This window comes from Schistocerca cancellata, chromosome 7 (assembly GCF_023864275.1).
Source record: "Schistocerca cancellata isolate TAMUIC-IGC-003103 chromosome 7, iqSchCanc2.1, whole genome shotgun sequence".
Taxonomy (NCBI): Eukaryota; Metazoa; Arthropoda; class Insecta; order Orthoptera; family Acrididae; genus Schistocerca; species Schistocerca cancellata.
Genome location: NC_064632.1, coordinates 202,953,353 through 202,976,595, shown reverse-complemented (window position 1 = coordinate 202,976,595; position 23,243 = coordinate 202,953,353).

Genomic DNA, 23,243 nt, shown 5'->3' with positions numbered 1-23,243 from the left:
CTTCGGCACGTCGCGCCGCCTCGCGTCCCCTCTCCGGGGCGTCTGAGGCGCTGGGCGGCTCCCTATCCGGCGGCTGGTGAGATTTCACATTTGTGTGGAGGCTCACTTCCGCTACAGACAGATCAGGGTGTGCATAGTTGCTTGTGGGGCTGTTCTCCGTGGAGTCAGAAAGTGTTCTGCGTCCAGACTGATCAGCCGAGTTTATGACCACCTCTGGAAATCAATGGAGCAGCGATTCTGAAAAAAATTGGAAATTTGTGGTAAGATATTACGGGACGAAACTGCTGATGTCATCAGTCCCTAAGCTTACACACTACTTTACCTAACTTACGCTAATGACAACTCAAACACCCATGCCCGAGGGAGTACTCGAACCTCCGATGGGGCCGGAAGGGGGGGGGGGGGGGAGCGATTCTGAATATCATGCATTCACTGCCGACTCATACCGATCCCGCCACCGCACCATTATCACGACACGACAGGGACATCACCAGGGGAAGGAGATACAAGAAAAGGGGAAACCAAATCCGCAAAAGAACAGATAAGGTTCAAATGGTTCAAATGGCTCTGAGCACTATGAGACTTAACATCTATGGTCATCAGTCCCCTAGAACTTAGAACTACTTAAACCTAACTAACCTAGGGACATCACACACATCTATGCGCGAGGCAGGATTCGAACCTGCGACTGTAGCGGTCACGCGGTTCCAGACTGAAGTGCCTAGAACAGCACGGCCACACCGGCCGGCAACAGACAAGGGAAAAGGCGGTTGCGGGGGTGGGGGGTGGGGGGGAGAGAACCTTGTCAGCATGAAGGCCGGCCGCGCAGAGATGCCTTTCGCGGGCAAGTGCTCTACCATCTGAGCTACTGGGTTTGGAAGGTAGGAGACGAGGTACTGGCAGAAGTAAAGCTGTGAGGAGGGAGCGTGAGTCATACTTGGGTAGCTCAGATGGTAGAGCACTTGGGGGGAAAGGCAATGGTCCCGAGTTCGAGTCTCGGTCCGGCACACAGTTTTAATCTGCCAGGAAGTTTCATATCAGTGCACACTCCGCTGCAGAGTGAAAATCTCATTCTGGAAACATCCCCCAGGCTGTGGCTAAGCGATGTCTCCGCAATATCGTTTCCTTCAGGAGTGATAATTCTGCAAGGTTAGCAGGAGAGCTTCCGTTAAGTTTGGAAGGTAGGAGACGAGGTACTGGCAGAAGTAATGCTGTGAGGACGGAACGTGAGTCGTGCTTGGGTAGCTCAGATGGTAGAGCACTTGCCGTCGAAAGGCAATGGTCCCAACTTCGAGTCTCGGTCCGGCACATTGTTTTAATCTGCCAGGAAGTTTCATATCAGCGCACACTCTGCTGCAGAGTGAAAATCTCATTATAATCTTTGGTAGGTTTCTCGAAGCATGTGGCACCAGACGTTCACGCTAAGCTCAGGAAATTCCAGTGTACTCTCTGTTATTTTCTGGATGTACTTCCAACTCAGTTTTTACTCTGAATAGTTTTCTCTAGCACCATGCACGTTATTACTTGATACAGTTACACATGTACACCTATCGTGTCCCTCCGTCTTGTCAATGTTTTCAATATGTTCCTTTCTTCACCAATTCTGTGGAGAACTTCTTCATTTCTTACCTTATCAGTTCACCTAATTTTCAACATTCTTCTGTAACACCACATCTCAAATGCTTCGATTCTTTTCTATTCCGCTCTTCCCACTGTCCGTGATTCACTACTATATAATTCTGTGATCTAAACGTACATACTCAGAAATATCTTCGTCAGGAGAAGGCCTTTACTTGATACCAGTAGATTTTTAGGTCTCCTTGCTTCATCCGTCATGGGTAATTTCGCTTCCAAAGCAGCGGAATTTCTTAACATCGTCTACTTCGTGATCCACGATTTTGATGTTGCTTCTCATTACTTTTTTCCCAGTTTACCCTCAATCTATATTCTGTATTCATTATACTAATCATTCCATTCAACAAATTCCGTAATTCTTCTTCATTTTCATTGAGGATAACAATGCCATCAGTAAATGTTGTAGATGATATTCTTTCATCCTCAATTTTAATCTCATCCTTCGACCTTTCTTTTATTTTGAAGAAAACTGACAATGAAATGTATCAAATCTTTTATACAGTAATATTCATTCTTCCACATTCTTCACTTGCAATTCAGAAAAATTCATGACCTATAAGCATTTCATAATTTCAGAATTGTATGCGTGACGCAATTAATTTAAGAACTAGAATAGCGATTAACTCCACCTTTGACAACATCATAGTAAGTCGATGTCTTCACTAACCCTTATCTATATTTCACTTAGCGATACGATTGTGAACATATATGTGTGTGTCTATCTTTTTGCATTACTTGACTCCATTCACTGTGGTTTCTTGATTCTCTGGACTCACGAACCCTACTGGATTTGTTGTTGATATCTGGTGAGATCAGGCGGTGATTGGTCACCTTCTGCTTGTTGTAATATGTTCTGCATCCCGACAGACTGCTCGCCCACCCACATAAACAAGAACTCAGGCAGGTGGCTGAAAATACTCCTTTTTAGAATTCCTTGTTGTTTTCATGCCGCATTGTGCTCCGGAAGTTAGGTGAGAAATCAGGGAAATTTGTACGTGAATAAACGCACTGCTTGACAACTGCTAAGGAACAACGGACACTTGCAAAGTAACAACTGCCAGTTTCCTATGAAACATCCGACAATTGTCACGGAACACCGGATCAGTGAGAGCAAAAGAAAACATAAATGGCGGGAGTGTTAGCCGCAGCGAAGCCGGTGCACAACAAACTGCATACATTTGACAGATCATACGGTATGGTGTTTGATGCATTTTGTTGTGGAACCGATTAGTGCGATATTCCGTGTGGTACGGCAACACGTCTGCAATACATCATTTCAGTGCTTATCGTCGTGGATGAGGAGTTGGATGGCTTGAAGCTGATCAGGGTGTCACTACTGTCTTCACTAACCCTTATCTATATTTCACTTAGCGATACGATTGTGAACATATATGTGTACAGAAGTGCAGTGGCCGTAGACGGACCATCACACCGCCAGATGATAAGTAGTCCAAGTGGCGAAAAGAAACAGGCACATCAGTTCCAGGCAGACTGCTGCGGACTTTGCAACCGCTACCAGTATAAATATCTCTGCGAAAACCATTTCGCAGCGATTAAATCAGATTGTTTTGCATGGTCGGAAGCCTGTTAAATTCATTCCACTACGACCACACCATTCTCGAGAAATAGTTCGTTGTTGTACGGAGTACGTTGTTTAGGGTCAGCAACATTGGTCCAGAGAGGTGTCCTCTGACGAATACTGCTTCATTGTGGCAAGACAGAGAGAGAGAGAGAGAGAGGGAGAGAGAGAGAGGGGGGGGGGGCGCGGGGGGATACGTTACACACATGTCCGTGTTGTCATCGGTATGGCCTTGGTGTTATGGTGTGGGCAGGCATTATGCACAATGGCCTTACACAGCAGCATATATGTGTGCGAGGAACCGTTATAGCACAGCCGTATTGCAGGGAGATTGTTCTGGATCATATCCGTCTATTTAGGGGTACGGTAGGTCCCGACTTTCTATTTATAGACGACAATGCCCGTCCACACAAGACCACTGAGATGTTGGACACATTTTCTGTTTATTGGCGACGAAGTGAGACCACACAAGACCACTGAGGTGTTGGACACACTGGTAAGTGACGATGCTGAACATGTGAAATGGCTTGCTTACTCTCTGGACTTAAACCCTACAGAGCATGCCTGGGGTGCTCTACCAAAAGTGTTTCTCAACGAACACCCTCCTCCTTGGATCGCGGAAGAGCTGAAAACAGCCTTAAGAGAGGAGTGGGGTATTTTGCTTCATCTGTTCCTCAACAGTTTGGTAGATAGCGTTAATAACAAGTGCAAAATGTGCATTAGTGCATATTCTCTACTGAGGATAGGATGTCGACTTTGTATGTTGGGATTCTGCTCCGTGTCAAACATGAGCGATTATTTATGTCTGCTATCCTGCTTACCATTTTTCATTACAAATATACCACTGCACGTCAATTGCGTATGTAATGTTTTTCATGTCGCCTATCATTGCCTGTGATTATTTCTGTCCAACAGTATCTCTGTTCCTTAGCAGTTGTCAAGCAGTTCGTAAATGTATTTTGTTAAACGTACTGTGGGGCTCATGGCCCCCACGACGTCTTCTTCCTTTGGATCAACACCTGCTCTTTGGGATCTTCTCTATTTCCTCTATCAATACTAACCAGAAAGTGTATCAGACTGAGCAACAATATTCAAATCTCGGGCAAACTAATGTTATGGAAGCTACCTCAATCAAGGGTTGACTGTGCTTCGTTAGGACTCTATCAATGAATCTCACTCTGAGATCAGTCTTTCCACAGTTAGTTTTATGTGGTTGTTCCACTTTAAATTGCTCTGTATGCATACTTCCAAAGATTTAATGGATGAGGCTGCTTCAAGTGATTTATCGACAGTCGCATAATCAAACAATAACATTTCCGTCTACCTATGCCCAATACGTTACACTTGTTTATGTTATGGGCTCAAATGGTTCAAATGGCGCTCAGCACTATAGGACTTCTGAGGTCATCAGTCCCCTAGAACTTAGAACTACTTAAACCTGTCTAACTTAAGGACATCAGACACATCCATGCCCGAGGCAGAATTCGAACCTGCGACCGTAGTGGTCACGCGGTTCCAGACTGTAGCGCCTAGAACCCTCGGCCACGTCGGACGGCTATGTTTTTAGCCAACAGCACTTAAGGTTGACCCTCTGCAGGTTTGCCAGCATTTTGTTACAATTTTCTAGCGCTGCAACGTCTGTTTGTACAAGAAAGAGTACAGTCTGTGGGCAACCTCAAGTAGCTACCGACGTTCGTTACGATATTTAAAGGTGGTGTAACCAGAAATGGTCTTATAAAATGCAATTAGGCCCTGCCAAGGTTACTTTTACGTCTGAAGATTTCTCCCCGTTCAGAATGACATTGTAATTTTTACCCTCAAGTGGTGGATCGTGGCTGTGAGCGTGATGTGCTGGGGCTCGGCACTCAAGAGTGCTGCCTGCCTACCACATTTACGTGCTCAACATACAAACGACCTGTAAACTGGTGTACTCTTAATACTGCATGAACCCAGCAGCTCTGTAATCTCAAGCCTGTATTGAACGCACATGAGAGTAATTCTCATCAATCATTCGTCATGAAATTTAATTAAATTTCCCACCATAGTGTTCTGCATAGGGGCACCCACTTTCCAACAGAACGTTGGCACAGAAAGAGCACAATTCAGTTATGCAGAAAAAAACGCCGTATTTATTACTCAATGATGGTCATCTGACCTGACCTGTTGTAGGACAATAAAAAGGGGGAAAATAAAACAACCGAGTTCTCTTAAACGCTGGAAGTATATCCTTTAAATTGTTTCGCTATTAAACGAGTGTTTTTTCGTAACTGAGACAAATATGACTGCTTACGTGGAAGCTCAAGGGGAAAGACACATTAACTGTAAAAAAAAGGTCTAACACATTATATTCTAAAATGTAAGTCAAGTTAATGTGCTCAAAAGTACAATAAATGATTGCTTGAGCGAAGCTTGGTTGCAATAGACTGTTCTGCTCTGCCTCTAATTAAACAGAACATTGCTATGTAATGGCGACTGGCTTTCCAAAATCTAAGCATTTATCAAATGCTAGCTAAAACTGTGATTTTATCCATACTGGACGAGAGGTCGTTGTTGTGAATGTCAATGTTAAAAAATATATCGGCTCAACCACTTGTTTATAGTGTAAAACACTAAGATTGCCGCGTTTGGGAAGTTAAGCTTCCATCATCAGAATAATAAAAAGTAAAAGAACCTGTTAAAACTCGCTAAAATGGAACATGCACCAAGCACAATAAAATTGATAATAAAATTAAAACATCGTGGCTACTTCCCTTGTTGCAGCCGTGTCTTCCAAGGTGCATCTCCACATAGTCGTCAAAATATAAAAAACTCTAAAATGGTGTCGCCTATGGTGTTCAACATCTAACCACATGGCTGTCTTCTCTATCGTCGTAAACAGCCCGTGCGTCTTCGTTGATACCACACACCAACTGGTAGGTCCTTTAAAGTACGTTACAAAGAACATAGCAATGCTTTCCGGCTTAATAATTTCGAAAAGTCAGCTGTAGCCACGCATATTTGGGAAACGGGACACCCCATGTTGGGAACAGATTAGGATCTCGTTATTTTACATAAACAGGACAAAGGCAAAAAGCTGGATCTACTAGAACAGCTAGAAATTACGATACATAGCGTGGATAATCAGAACACACTGAATGAACAGCTAACTGGTGATACAAATAACTTTTTCAAACATTTCACTGGTTTCTTTTAGTAACTACATTTTTAGTAATTGGCAGGATACCATCATTTCATGAGGTCCTTGGAAAATGTATACGTTATCTGTTTGTATAGACATCTCTGTGACTTCCTTGTTTACTTGCGCGTGAGCTCACTCGCGTTTCAGTGTCGTGTTTGGCTACGTGGTGTGTGGTATCAACGAAGACGCACGGGCGCTTTACGACGATAGGGGAGAGAGCCATGTGGTTAGATGTTGAACACCATTTTAGAGTTTTTTATATTTTGACGACTATGTGGAGATGCACCTTGGAAGACACGGCTGCAACAAAGGAAGTAGCCACGATGTTTTAATTTTATTATCAATTTTATTGTGCCTGGTGCATGTTCCATTTTAGCGAGTTTTAACAGGTTCTTTTACTTTTTATTATTCTGATGATGGAAGCTTAACTTCCCAAACGCGTCAATTTTTTTTAACATTAACATAGTTGAAACTGGATCGAAGATTTGAAATACGTAACAACACTGAAAAAGGAACATAAGTTGCGAAACTGACCTCGAAAATTCCGAGCTGCTCAGAGGAAATGCAGCGCTAGCGCTAAAAAGCGACACATACACCAACGATGCAGTGACACTGCGAGTACGCGACGAGGCGCACTGCTCATCGGTGCTCAACTAGAAGCGGAACACGTCACTGAAGACAATTCTACTCCAGCCGGTGAGATTTCAGGCCGAAGACTAGTCTGGAGACGCCCCGGACAGCGGTAGGATGCTAACCTGACTGTCACCCGCCATACAGCCCGACAACCAGGACTCATGGTCTGAGATGCCATTTCTTTTCATAGAGAGACCCCTTTGGTTGTTATCCGCGGCATTCTTGCAGCACAGCGGTAGGGCGACGATGTAGTGGTTACAGTTTGTACTGCGCATCTTGTGGTTTCCATACCTTACCTTGGACAGCAAGGTGGCCGGACATCTCTCCGGCTGAGAACGTTTGCAGCATTAAGTGCAGGACCCCCGCCCCCTCCCCCCCCCCAACCAGCTCGGGATTTTAACGACATAACTAACAAATTGGACACCATTTGGCGCGATCGCCTCAGGAGAACATCCAACAACTCTATTAGTCAACGCCAAGCCGAATAACTGGTTGTATAAGTGCCAGAGGTGGACCATCGCGTTACTGACTTGCTCAAATTGTGTAGCTCTTCCTATTGAATAAATCATCCAGTTTCTCTAAAATTCTTTTACAATCATTTCTCTAAATGCACGTGTACATTACAGCTACCGATTCCGTCCCATTCAGATAATTTCTTCGTGATGCATCGCTTTTTTTGTCTTAGAATATATTTTGGTAGACTACTACCTGTGTGTAACATTCGCATTGTCGCCAACGTTACTCTGAATAGACAAATAAAACAAAACAAAAGTCGTTAGTGCCACAATTTTCGTTAGCGCGGAGAACCATATCAGATTAAGTAATTTTCGGCACCCTTCAGTAATCGCACTCTTCAAGTCGCTTTCCTGGTATTCCTCAGTCCATGACTCACTTTCACACGATGCTCCACGTCAGACAAACATTCTGAGAAATATCATTATCAGAATACTAAAAGGTATCAGATAGATTATATAATGGTAAGACAGAGATTTAGGAACCAGGTTTTAAATTGTAAGACATTTCCAGGGGCAGATGTGGACTCTGACCACAATATATTGGTTATGACCTGCAGATTAAAACTGAAGAAACTGCAAAAAGGTGGGAATTTAAGGAGATGGGACCTGGATAAACTGAAAGAACCAGAGGTTGTACAGAGTTTCAGGGAGAGCATAAGGGAACAATTGACAGGAATGGGGGAAAGAAATACAGTAGAAGAAGAATGGGTAGCTTTGAGGGATGAAGTAGTGAAGGCAGCAGAGGATCAAGTAGGTAAAAAGACGAGGGCTAGTAGAAATCCTTGGGTAACAGAAGAAATATTGAATTTAATAGATGAAAGGAGAAAATATAAAAATGCAGTAAATGAAGCAGGCAAAAAGGAATACAAACGTCTCAAAAATGAGATTGACAGGAAGTGCAGAATGGCTAAGCAGGGATGGCTAGAGGACAAATGTAAGGATGTAGAGGCTTATCTCACTAGGGGTAAGATAGATACTGCCTACAGGAAAATTAAAGAGACCTTTGGAGATAAGAGAACCACTTGTATGAACATCAAGAACTCAGATGGAAACCCAGTTCTAAGCAAAGAAGGGAAAGCAGAAAGGTGGAAGGAGTATATAGAGGGTTTATACAAGGGCGATGTACTTGAGGACAATATTATGGAAATAGAAGAGGATGTAGATGAAGATGAAATGGAAGATACGATACTGCGTGAAGAGTTTGACAGAGCACTGAAAGACCTGAGTCGAAACAAGGCCCCCGGAGTAGACAACATTCCAGTAGAATTACTGACGGCCTTGGGAGAGCCAGTCCTGACGAAACTCTACCATCTGGTGAGCAACATGTATGAAACAGGCGAAATACCCTCAGACTTCAAGAAGAATATAATCATTCCAATCCCAAAGAAAGCAGGTGTTGACAGATGTGAAAATTACCGAACAATCAGTTTAATAAGCCACAGCTGCAAAATACTAACACGAATTCTTTACAGACGAATGGAAAAACTAGTAGAAGCCGACCTCGGGGAAGATCAGTTTGGATTCCGTAGAAATACTGGAACACGTGAGGCAATACTGACCTTACGACTTATCTTAGATGAAAGATTAAGGAAAGGCAAACCTACGTTCCTAGCATTTGTAGACTTAGAGAAAGCTTTTGACAATGTTGACTGGAATACTCTCTTTCAAATTCTAAAGGTGGCAGGGGTAAAATACAGGGAACGAAAGGCTATTTACAATTTGTACAGAAACCAGATGGCAGTTATAAGAGTCGAGGGGCATGAGAGGGAAGCAGCGGTTGGGAAGGGAGTGAGACAGGGTTGTAGCCTCTCCCCAATGTTATTCAATCTGTATATTGAGCAAGCAGCAAAGGAAACAAAAGAAAAATTTGGAGTAGGTATTAAAATCCATGGAGAAGAAATAAAAACTTTTTGTAGGTTCGCCGATGACATTGTAATTCTGTCAGAGACAGCAAAGGACTTGGAAGAGCAGTTGAACGGAATGGATGGTGTCTTGAAGGGAGGATATAAGATGAACATCAACAAAAACAAAACGAGGATAATGGAATGTAGTCGAATTAAGTCGGGTGATGCTGAGGGTATTAGATTAGGAAATGAGACACTTAAAGTAGTAAAGGAGTTTTGCTATTTGGGGAGCAAAATAACTGATGATGGTCGAAGTAGAGAGGATATAAAATGTAGACTGGCAATGGCAAGGAAAGCGTTTCTGAAGAAGAGAAATTTGTTAACATCGAGTATAGATTTAAGTGTCAGGAAGTCATTTCTGAAAGTATTTGTATGGAGTGTAGCCATGTATGGAAGTGAAACATGGACGGTAAATAGTTTGGACAAGAAGAGAATAGAAGCTTTCGAAATGTGGTGCTACAGAAGAATGCTGAAGATCAGATGGGTAGATCACATAACTAATGAGGAAGTATTGAATAGGATTGGGGAGAAGAGAAGTTTGTGGCACAACTTGACCAGAAGAAGGGATCGGTTGGTAGGACATGTTCTGAGGCATCAAGGGATCACCAATTTAGTATTGGAAGGCAGCGTGGAGGGTAAAAATCGTAGGGGGAGACCAAGAGATGAATACACTAAGCAGATTCAGAAGGATGTAGGTTGCAGCAGGTACTGGGAGATGAAGAAGCTTGCACAGGATAGAGTAGCATGGAGAGCTGCATCAAACCAGCCTCAGGACTGAAGACAACAACAACAACAACATCATTATCAGGTTAAGGTCTATGTTTGATTCTAATGTACTTATTTTGAACGAGAAGTACTCTCTCTCTCTTGATCGTCTGCTTCTTACGGCCTTCACGGTTCTTCCTTCATGTATTCATAAGACAGTTCATTCCATTCTTCACGTACTGCAATACTTCCCACTAACACTTCTGATAGAAATGGCATCCAGCGAATCTTGGCATTCAGATATTCAGTCTAAATATTGATCTCATTTCTTAACGATTCGTCGATTTCCTCAGCTGTTTTGTCGATACACACGTTAAACAGTGCAGATGAAAGACTGCATCATGAAAGCTGTCCCTCCGTTTGCAACTCTCATTGTTGAAACTATTCCGTGTTTTCTTAACTCGTAGGTACACTGCAACGATTCTTTCCGGACAGGGCTATCGATTTCTGCAATTTCTTCAAGCACGGCTGTCGTTGGCTCGTTCAGAAAGGTAATCGAAGGACACTATTTGAATTTCCAGTCCTGTGGACCAATCAGATTCGATCGTCATTGTGGCTGTCGGTGGACGTTATGTTTGCAAGGAAAAGATGCAGCCTAGTCTGAGCTGTCTGCTGGTCGCTGTGGCGTGGTATGATGCTGCATTCAAGTTAACGGCTTTACATCCACGACTAATGAGCATAATTCAATATTTTTTCTGTTGTTTCAACATTTCACATGTTGTAACTTTTTATGCCACACGTTTTGTGCAATACAACTACATCTTCATCACTAGTCTGTAATTCACACTTTAGTGCCTGACATGGGGCTCATCGATCGACCTTCACACTATTTCTCTACCATTCAACTCCCGATCAGCGTGCTGAAAAAATGAACACGTAAGCCAGACACGGGCAACCTTTGGTGACCCGCACGCCTGATTGACACACTTTAGTTCGAGGGCAGCCTCGTCACGTGATGCTGCAGCAGCGCTCCTAGCGTTTAAAACCGAAACCATAGCGTCCATGACGTGAAGTGGATTAACGCACCGATGTGAATGTCACCCTTTCACAGTACGTCATGCCAGCAAATTAAGCCTCAGAACGCGGATTTTTGGCAGTACATTAATTTTTCTTCACCCCACCTTTAGACGTTTTCCTTTATTTATGCGTCTTGAAAATTTGTTTTCTTTACTAACGACGTTCTACAGTACCTGCCTTAAAAATTTCCACTTCAAAATTCTGCAACGCCTTTGATAAAGAAACAATGTACATGACACATCAGAAGATGTAAAAATCTGAAGATGGGATGCCAGGCACCTTGAACTATCATGGAAAAATAAACTCCTATAAAAGCGACTGGATGCAGCTAATTTATTATAAATTACCTTCAATTTCCACTGTTGTAGTCTTCTGATACAATCATACATAGAAAATGACTCGGACATTATAATTATGCAGTTTATTTCCTCTTCATCTAAGCTGTGTCTGTATTAATGTAATACGTATTGCTGGTTTATCTCGCATGGGCTGCTCTTGAAAGTTCGTGTAACGTCAAAACCATGACGTCTAGAAAAAAGGTCTTATTTACGTAAGTAGTGCTCAAAAGGGAAAGTTAGAAGTCTGTCGAGACGAAGAAGTTGAAAAGCCGGCCGGGGTGGCCGAGAGGTTGTAGGCGCTACAGTCTGGAACCGCGCGACCGCTACGGCTGCAGGTTCCAATCGTGCCTCGGGCATGGATGTGTGTGATGTCCTTACGTTAGTTAGGTTTAAGTAGTTCTAAGTCCTAGGGGACTGATGACCTCAGAAGTTAAGGCCCATAGTGCTCAGAGAAATTTGAACCATTTTTTTGAAGTTGAAAAGGAAATGAAGGGAGATACAATCTTCCAGCGAACAGTTTAACTCCTAGAACAGATATGACAGTGGAAATGGAGAAAAGTATGACGATTTAAAAGTTGAAACTGAGAGTCAATACAGCTGCAAAATCGAAACGGAGGAAGTATCTGAGAGCTGCAAGTACACAGAGGATGCCATACCAGCTACAGAAATGAATCAGACATAAATTCTGGTGATGCACAATCTGAAAAAGAGCCAACAGCAATAGATGGAGATTCACCACCAGCAGATTGTTCTTCTCAGGTTAAAGATAATCAGCAAAATGCACCTTTTAGCACTGATAGACGATAATTCCAATGTCAACTCACTCGAGCGACTAAATTAAATATTATAAATAACAGGTTATGCAAGCCTGAGAGTTGTAAAACTACTGAGAGGCTGCCGTAGGCTGTCATAAGTAAGCGTAGAATGTAGTAGTTTTCCTTGTTGCTTTGATAGTTAAAGTCCTATTTATGCTACATCTATGCTAGACGTATTGCATACTTGTCAGTCGTTACCTCATTACGATCGCTTTGTTTATGTATACGATCAGTTCAAATGGTTCAAATGACCCTGAGCACTATGGGACTTAACTTCTGAGGTCATCAGTCCCCTAGAACTTAGAACTACGTAAATCTAACTAACCTAAGGACATCACACACACATCCATGCCCGAGGCAGGATTCGAACCTGCGGCCGTAGCGGTCGCTCGGTTCCAGACTGTAGCGTCTGGAATCGCTCTGCCACTCCGTCCGGCTATACGATTAGTGTCTTTTAGTGTCTTACTAGATTTCCCTAAAAAACCGGAAGTGTGAATCATCTAGAAACTGAATGAGTATCCATCTAGAAACTGAGTGAGTATAAGGTGCCGCATAACGTATGGAATATTTTTGTTCTGCTTATTTGTCCTCCTGTTTGTTACGTAAAAGTAAACAGTATTTAGAGAAAAATTGAAACTGTCGATAATTCTTGATTTGTAGCGTCAAACAGAGGAATGATGTAGTAATAATAAAGAAAACAATACAGATATATCACATAGCACTAGAAAACGCAGTTTCCTCTACAAAAAGCTGAAATAAAAAAACCGCAAGATCAAGAATATATCAAAAATCGCTCCAATAAATCGTCGAACTTATACAAAACCTGTTTCTGTTATTCATAAACAACTTTTGCATTTATCAGTAGTAACTGGGAGCTCTTGGCTTTGATCACGTTTTTCTATTGAGTGCAAAACAACAACAATGATGAAATTTATTATTAATGATTGTGCATGTAAACTTTACTTGCATAAGAAGTAAGTAATTGCTTTGGCTACATAAAAGCCCAGAAGTTGAATCTTCCAATTTTTATTACTTCTGAAATGCAATTTATTTTGTGTAAGGATGTAAAGTACAGAATGGACTAATGATGTGCGGTTCTAACTATGTGAAAAAAAAAAGCAAAGAGCAACGCTTGGTACCCAGGTTCTCTCTTATCAATTCAGTTCTTTTCCTACCAGTCCCACCAATACTTCTGGTAATCTTACCATTACTGTGTCATTAAAGTAGTGTACCAAAAATGCCTGTCCGTAAAGACATTAAGGCCAAATGATCCATTAGCTGCGATTTTTTTTATAATTATGCTAAAATAGGTCAGTAAATTGACAATGTCACAAATTCAGAGTGTTGTGTACCGTGCTGGTCATTCGGAGGAGGGGAAAATGCATGGCTCGACGAATAAAGTAATGACTACATCAGTAGATTAATCTGAATTATAGTGCGTGAGTGCCTAATGTTTCCGTATTGTTGTTCTATGAAAGTTTATCGGTAAACAAGGCCAGCAGATTTTGTTTGCGAAGGCTCCCTTAAACTTTAGTTACGCCACTGACTCTCTCTCTCTCTCTCTCTCTCTCTCTCTGTGTGTGTGTATGTGCACAGTACATATAGATAAGTTGAGCTTCATTCCGAAGTTCTGATCGGAAACTTTCGTGTCGACTCTGTTTTGTCTACGACTACTAGCAGCATTAGAGGCCTATAGTATGATCAACGTAAGTTGAGCTCCATCCCAAAGTTGTGATCGGTAGATATCAACTTTATGTTGAGGTTTCGTTTTTGTCTTTATAAGAAAATTGTTTCAAAAACCTATATTTCACAACAGTATTTCGTAAAAAACTTTTCATTGTAAGTTTAATGACAAATTTTAATAAATCGAAACTCGTGATTATTATGGCTGGGTAGGGGGGAGGGGTTGTATGCTTGAGGAGGTGCTTTCCGGTGACTAAACTTTAGACATTAGGCACTGCATTGTAAAGATATAATCATCCGTTCATATCTCCAGGAATTGGCGACGTTCAGCATATACTTTTCTCTTCTTCAAGCCAGACATTTTTCCTAATAATTACTGTAAATACTGAAATAAATCAAAGAAAGTAGTACAGGACTTTACACATGAACAGACAATAGATAACAAGTTTATTCACCAAGTTACAGTCCCAGCTGTCTTTGTTCAAATCGGCCCATTTCGTGAGTAACCGGTAATTTTCGAGTCATTGTCTCCGCTACCAACGTTTTCTATCTATCAGTTTGTAAAACAGACGTTGTAGGTGGCAAGCAGTAAATAATAATTACGTGTGTGTGTGTGTGTTGTTAGCATTGATTCAGGGGCGAAAATACATCCCTCCACACCTACACCCCTTCAAGGTAGTGAGCTGTTTCCCCCGCTCTTCACACGCATATCAGCACATGGACCATAACTTTGTGGCCATACTGGGAACGTGTTCTCTTTGTTGTTCAAATATAACGGCGGCGAAATGTCATTGTGCTTACATGGAATGGGCAAAACATTGAGTGGTCTGCGAAATGAGCTGCAAATCCAAACGAGCCGAGCGTTGGCGGAAATACAAGAAAACGCTTCCGGGATGGAGAACGATGCCAGCGCCTTGCTCTGTCCGCCACGAATTTCTTCAACGTGGCTGACCGAAACCAATCGTGTACCGCATCCGGCACGCGGACCGCCAGTTGTTCAACCATGACTTAAATCATTCCGTGCGACCTCTGATTTCTCTTATTTTATAACGATTGCAAGGTGGCAGAATAAATGGTCAGATTCGCACCTTACGTGAGACCTTTATACATCGCAACAAGAAGGTGAAGACAGCCAACGTAATTTGGCTGTTATGAGAACATTTGCCTATCAGTATGTAATGCAGAAAGGGATGAATGTCAATCGATGGTAATTTACACACCGTTCCTATACGATGCATGTCTTTGAGTGGAAGGTGGAACAGGCAATGCGAGTCGCTTTTAGTTTTGAAAAGCCAACCGTAAAACGGTGTAGCGAAGCCGCACTGCGGGGGTTACGACGGAATCAATTTAAAGGGGTGGCAGGAGGAAGGTCAGCGACCCCGGGCCAAGTGATTCAGGCTAGAGGACGCATGTAGCGGCACATCTGCACAAGGGACAGTAAAAAAGCTTTAGAAAGCTGCGTTTTGGAATTCCAAAAGGTTACGAACAAAAGGCAGTGACGCATTTCGTCCAGCAGGTGTGACACACGGAAAGGCCAATGTACTTTAGGCATCTAGAATGGGCACAAAACGTCCGATTGGCGGAAACGCACTAGGAAGGACAAAAATACTGAAGTTTCGACGCAGTTTGATTGAAGGCACATTGCGATTGGTAGAGAGAGTCTCTACAAATAAGAGGAACGGTCCTATTGGTCGAAAAAAGCCATGACGTGAAAATGGAACCCAAGTGGAGGGAGGCAGTTCTGCCATGAGTAGGACAAGAGAGAAATTTTCTGGGGACTCTTCTATAAACTGGCGTCAAGTGCAGAACGGAGTGCTTAACGCTCTGTTCGACGCAGAGAAGAGATTTGTGTGGACACTGCGTTCATAGCGGCTGCACTTCAGCTAGAAATTAGCTGTAGCAACGTTTAGCTCCAACTGTGGAGAAACGAACCAGCCAAATTAGTTAATTGTTCTTGCAAGAACTGAGAGGGCACTATAATATGCACGCTGACCATGCGCATGCATATCGCCACGTAATAAGACTATGACTTAGTACATGTTCTCTCACATATCGAGAAGCTTAGGGAATGTTTCTGCTGGAAAGTTCAGCAAAACTGTGTAAAATCGTGTAATTTCCTGAGAAAAGTTGGGACATTAAACTTGTCGTTTCACCGTACACAGTTGTTCTCAATTCTAGAATAAGCAAAACCGCACTTTACACGATGATCATTTCTCTCTATGTAGGTGGCTGTCATAAAAATATTTTCGTATTCGAAGGAGAAATATGATCAATAAAATTTCTTGAAAATATCTCGCTGCAACTAAAAACACCTTTGTTTTAATGGTTGCCACCTCAAGTCACGTATCGTATGTGTTGTCTTTGCAGCCACGCGCCTGCTGCACGGCAACCAGTTGCACACCTGTGACCGGTGGGTGACCATGCGTCAGGCGTCCTCCTCAGCAACCAGTTAACAGGCCGGCAAGCCTATTCCTTGTCTCACGTGTTAGGAAATATCGCGTACAACAACCAAAATGGCTTGTGTGTTGTCCATAGATTCTTCGGCACTGCCACGAGAGGCGCCAGGCTCGCCAACAGCAGCGCGAGCATCTACGACACCTGCGCTACTATCGCCGTCATTATTTCACCACCAAGTGTCATGTGCCCACTAATAGGTCGCACTACATCTGTGCGCCGTGACCATTTCATATCGACACACAGTCACGAAATTCCCATGTAAACTCCGGAAACTGTCCCCTTTCACTATAGTGGAGGTCCACCCGATCTACGATCCACTGTGTCCTTTGCTTGAAGAACTTCGCTTGCAGAAGAATCACTCGCGCGAACAGTGGCATCGGACGAGAAACCCGGTTTACCACCAAGAACAGTAAGACAGACTGGAATGGTTACTCCAACATCGGCTTCTGGAATGGCGAATGGAGACATGGAAGGACGAGAAGTCTACCTCGCTCTTACAGCTAGGGGAGAATGAAGTTGGTCAAGGATTTGAGGACTGACCGAACTCCTAAGCTACCGCCGCACGTCCTTTTAGGGCTTAGAGATGACTCTGTCACTTTGGCGAAAATGCTTGTTATTGCCTTTGCGAGAACCGCTTAGTGTTGCACAGAGAGAGTATAAACTTACCTTCCAAATTGTAGACAGGATCATTACAGCGGACGACTATCTGCGACCTCGTTTAACGATGCCCATCGAAGTGAGGGCTATTATCAGAAAACTGAATGGGAATAAGGCGTCCGGTGTGCACAAGGTTACCCACCTTCACCTGAAGCACTTACCTCGTAAACCCTTGCTAACGTGGTCTCTATCCCAAGCCGAGGGAAGTTTTGACACATGAAGCCAATTATCGATCTATCAGTCTTCTTAACGGATTGGGCAAAACGTTTGAAAGCGTCGTACTCACCCACATTTTGGAGCCCCTTATCGCAGAAGGCATTAATCGAGCTGAGTACTCTGGGTTACAACGTAAGCTCTCTGCGAAGTTACAATTTCTACGTTTGCCGGAAATCGTGACACGGAACCTGAACATGACTGAAGCCACTGCTGCAGTCTTTTTAGATATCGCTAAAGCCTCCTACAATGTTAGGAGGGAGCAACTGAAACGCAAACTACATGATAATAAGTAAATTCCTGACTGTTACGTGAAGTTTATATCTAGTTTTCTTATGGACAGGAAGATGTTTGTCACTGTAGAGGATCAATCATCTGATTACCGAATGGCGAGGGAAGGGATGCGTCAGGGTTGTGTGTTGTCTCCGATTCTTCAGGGATCAAAAAAACGCCATTTGCTGATGACAAAGACTTTGTCACCAACGGACGACATGTACGGGCCAATGTCGGATGCCTCCAGACACAAATGGATGCCTCGCTTGTTGTACGACTAACAAAGTGCAACTTAACCCGGCTAAGATGGCGGCTGCCTACTTTAGTAGGAAACGGCCTTTACTTCCTGCTACTTCGAGGTTACATGAGGAAAATATCGCTTGGAGTCCGACGGCAAAGTATCTGGAGTCACTTTGCAGAACCAATTTTTTCTCCACAAACACAATGAGGCACTTCGAAATAAGCCGTATGTCATGGTCAAACAACTTTCTCATCTTTTACGAGTACTGAATTAAGTACCACAGAGAAACTTCGGCTGTACAAAGCGAACGTACTCTCCTGGACCCTATGTGGCAGTTAGGTCTGGGGGTTAGCCAGTGCAACTCGAATCGGCCAACTGCAGGATTTTCAAAATAAACTCCTTAGGTGGATATTGGGTGCCAGTCGGTACGCTTGCATCATAGACATACATGCAAAACTCAGCCTGGACACTATCATGGAAGCCGTACATAAATGGATGACGAAATTGCATGACAAGATTGTTGCCCTGCTAGACATTGTACATAAGATACAAACTCTAGGCTGGACTGTTACCCTCCCATGGCTAAGGTCTGAGGTGCCACGTTCTTTGGTACAATAACAATATGACGCTTATACCGGTCGTTGGAGGTATCTTACGGACGGACATGTGGGCCCTGATCAGTTGACTAAAAGAGTGTTAATGAAGTGATTCCTTACATCTCCTCATCTCCTCACCTTACACTTTAAAGTCGCAATCTTCATCGACGATGAAACTTCGACATACGTCGTGAAAAACATAAAAAGTACGCTGCTGTGGTACATCTATGAAAGTCTCTCCTGGAACCTCCAACAGCCTACTCTCCAACGCCAGCCACTCTACCGACCTCTGACCTCAGACTCCAGTGCTTTATGGAGCTGACACCAGTCTTCATCGTGCATCAGACCGGGACTTGGACCTTACCACAGCGGACTTCGAGGACTTAACTATTACGGCGCGTCGTACTGCTGATGAAATCAGAGACAATTAGGGCACCGTGTGAGACATTGTTACTTTGGCAGTTGTGATTCAGTCTTCCGTGGCTAACAGGTCACTGGATGTATTGGCTCTAACCTTCTTCATGAAAGGGAATTCTTTGAGAACTGTGTTTTGCGTTTGTGTAATTAAACCCCAAAAAAGAAGAAGATTTCATGTTTCACAAATAAACTTGTTACTCACCGACTACCTGGGCATCTATTTTCCCATGGCTAACATCAAATGCACTTTGATTTGAAGCCGCTCGAGGGAAACGGTGTCAAAACCCTTATGGAAATATGAAGAGAGTAACTGTTCTCGAAAGAACAGATACCATTGATGACCGTGCAGATTCTCTAGAATAAATGATTATTAATTGAAACCCTCAGTTGCCGACAGGTGTTGTTGTTATACCTCGATGGGGACAGCCGAAAATGTGTGCCCCGACCGGGGCCCGAACCCGAGATCTCCTGCTTACATGGCAAACGATCTATCCATCTGAGCCACCAAGGACACATATGTCGGCAGCTGAGGGTTTCAATTAATAATCATTTATTCTAGAGAAGCTTCACGGTCATCAGTGGTATCTGTTCTTTCGAGAACAGTTACTATCTTCATATACAGGGTGTTACAAAAAGGTAAGGCCAAACTTTCAGGAAACATTCCTCACACACAAATAAAGAAAAGATGTTATGTGGTCATGTGTCCGGAAACGCTTAATTTCCATGTTAGAGCTCATTTTAGTTTCTTCCACCTACGCTCAATGGAGCACGTTATCACGATTTCATACGGGATACTCTACCTGTGCTGCTAGAACATATGCCTTTACAAGTATGACACAACATGTGGTTCATGCACGATGGAGCTCCTGCACATTTCAGTCGAAGTGTTCGTACGCTTCTCAACAACAGATTCGGTGACCGATGGATTGGTAGAGGCGGACCAATTCCATGGCCTCTACGCTCTCCTGACCTCAACCCTCTTGACTTTCATTTATGGGGGCATTTGAAAGCTGTTGTCTACGCAACCCCGGTACCAAATGTAGAGACTCTTCGTGCTCGTATTGTGGACGGCTGTGATACAGTACGCCGTTCTCCAGGGCTGCATCAGCGCATCAGGGATTCCATGCGACGGAGGGGGGATGCATGTATCCTCGCTAACGGAGGACATTTTGAACATTTCCTGTAACAAAGTGTTTGAAGTCACGCTGGTACGTTCTGTTGCTGTGTGTTTCCATTCCATGATTAATGTGATTTGAAGAGCTCTAACATGGAAAGTAAGCGTTTCCGGACACATGTCCACATAACATATTTTCTTTCTTTGTGTATGAGGAATGTTTTCTGAAAGTTTGACCGTACCTTTTTGTAACACCCTGTCTAGTTAAAGGCTACCCGGCCATTGACCCTCGTCTGTGCGAATGCGCACAGGTTGCCCTAGCTCTTACGGGAATCGTCACCTTAGTAGGCGAGAGTAATGAGGGGATGGGCAAATATCTGTTAGGGACATTACGTATGTAAATTGTGGACAGTTGGGAATGTGCAAGGGATAAGTCCCTGCAGTCGCTATATTAATTTGTGTCCTTGGTGGCTCATATGGATAGAGCGTCTGCCATGTAAGCAGGACATCCTGGGTTCAGGCCCCGGTCGGGGCACACATTTTCGGCTGTCCCCATCGAGGTATAACAACAACACCTGTCGGCAACTGAGGGTTTCAATTCATTATAATTCCTTCTGGAAATCTTGAGATATGGAATAAATTCCTTTCGACAGCAATCATCACTCCGCGAACAAAGAGCCAGTTGTTTCCACAAGAAAGATATTTTTTGAATCCGATCTGACTGTGTGTCAACAGATCGTTTTCTTCGACGTATACGTCCCAGAATCCTACTGCAAATTGACGTCAGTGACATCGGTCTGCAATTCCATGGATTAGTCCTATTTCCTGTATTGAGTGTCGGTGTGACCTGTGCAACTTCCCAGTCTTTAGGTACGGATCTTTCGTCACGCGATGGTAGGATATGATTGCTAAGTATGGAGCTATTATATCAAAACACTCTGAAAGGAGCCTAATTAGTATACAGTCTGGACTGGAAGATATGCTTTATTAAATGATTTAAGTACCCTCGCTACACCGGGAATATCGTCTTCTTTGCTGCACCAATGTCCTGGACTAAATTCCACACCTCTGCGCAGTGTCTCCTGCAGTGAGGGCGTGTGACACTGCTGACAGAGGGTGATCCATCCTTCGGATGGGGACTCAAGCTCGGCCGGCTCCTTAGTGCTCATCGAAAGGCGTGAGCTATGTACCGGCACAGCGGTTCACCCTTTCCCTTCTTTTAATCAATAACAACACAAACCCAACACTACACTGTACAAGAACTCATCGCAGTCATCCACATGACGCAGATACGCACCTGACACTTCATAACAAGTCGGAGGAAGGCAACGTGAAGTCGTCTCCACTGGGACCTTCTCAGGAGCGGCGGTGCAGGATTCCTGCCTCTGCTCCTATCTCCCCCCACTCCTACAATCGTTCACTCGTTGCCTGAGCATGGAAATATTTGTACTTTTCTACTCAAATATTTACAAAATCATTAGAAATTCCTTGTCATCATCTTTCCAAGTCCGACTATTTTACGACTCGTTGCACTTCGCGAGTAGAAGTAAACCACACGACGTAGTGTGCGCTTTGCCCTCAGCAAAGACAGCTATTTTCATGAATTGTTTCTATTATCAACATCAAGTTATTCTGTAAGTACGGTGAACAATATTCACCGTCGTCTCATGCATGTCTTCCCGAACAGAAGGTAAGTCGGGCGTTGATGGAGATGCATATCATCATACCACATAATATGATTACACCACATCTTCCATTCGTAAATTATGACAGACGGGTACAGCACTCCCTTTGTCCACAAAAAACTGTCGTGTGATGAGGGCCTCCCGTCGGGTAGACCGCTCGCCTGGTGCAAGTCTTCCGATTTGACGCCACTGCGGCGACTTGCGCGTCGATGGGGATGAAATTATGATGATTAGGACAACACAACACGCAGTCCCTGAGCGGAGAAAATCTCCGACCCAGCCGGGAATCGAACCCGGGCCCTTAGGATTGACGGTCTGTCGCGCTGACCACTTTTTTTTTTTTTTCAGCTACCGGGGACGCCCACAACGGGGCTATAAGCACCACTGCTTACAGGTTTCTCGTGTAAACTGAGATGTTTGGTATGACTATTTAGGTTTACGCGAATAAATTAACTGCTTGCTAAGTCCAGTATAAATACGTTGTGGAAAGCAAGTCTCTTCAGTTACAGGTAATTTTTTTTCTTAATATCCAGTCAGATAGCGTTATTACATAAATCCATGTGTCTAAACTTAATAAATAGAGGGCATTTCGGTTGAGCGTGTGGTTCCGATGTGGTATCACACTCGAAAGTATCCGAATGACCAGAATTACGTTTTACCTGTTTGATATGCAACGCACATGACATAACTGTCTTGGAGTCCTCTGCTCTATTTCCGGTGTACTTTGACTACACAAAATGATTGCTACAAGAGGCCACAGTCTGGACTGGTCTGTATAGCTATAAGTAGAGATGAAAATTAATACCACGATAAAGCAAATGTCGGAAAACATCTTACTGAAGATGACACAACCAATGTGCTCGTAAACGCAAACGAATAAATACAATTGCCATTCAAAAAGCAAGTTTCAACTTGGAATTGTTGTTGTTGTGTCTTCAGTCCAGAGACTGGTTTGATGCAGCTCTCCATGCTACCCTATCCTGTGCAAGCTTCTTCCTCTCGAAGTACCTACTGCAACCTACATCCTTCTGAATCTGCTTAGTGTATTCATCTCTTGGTTTCCCTCTACGATTTTTACCCTCCACTCTGCCCTCCAGTAGTACGAGGGCTATTCGGAAATTAAGGAACGACAGGTCGCGAAATGGAAACCACAACTGAAATCAAAACTGTTTTATTTGCAACAGTTAGCTATAACTTCCAGCTACTCATCTCCGTAGTCGCCGATCCGACTTAGACATTTGTCGAAGCGTTGTACCAATTTCCAATACCCTCGTTATAAAAGACAGCAGCCAGTACTTTCCGCCAATTCTCTACGCTCGCCTACAGCTCGTTCCCTGTGCCAAACTGTTGTCTTCGTAGCCAGCGGTTAATGTGAGCAGAGATGAAACTCAGAGGGTGACAATTATGGGCTGTATTGTGGGTAATCAAACATTTCCAATTGAAAACGATGCAGGAGCATTTTGATTGCCACTACAGAATGCAGCTGAGAAATGTCTTGAAGAAGAAAACGCACGACATTTATGTAATG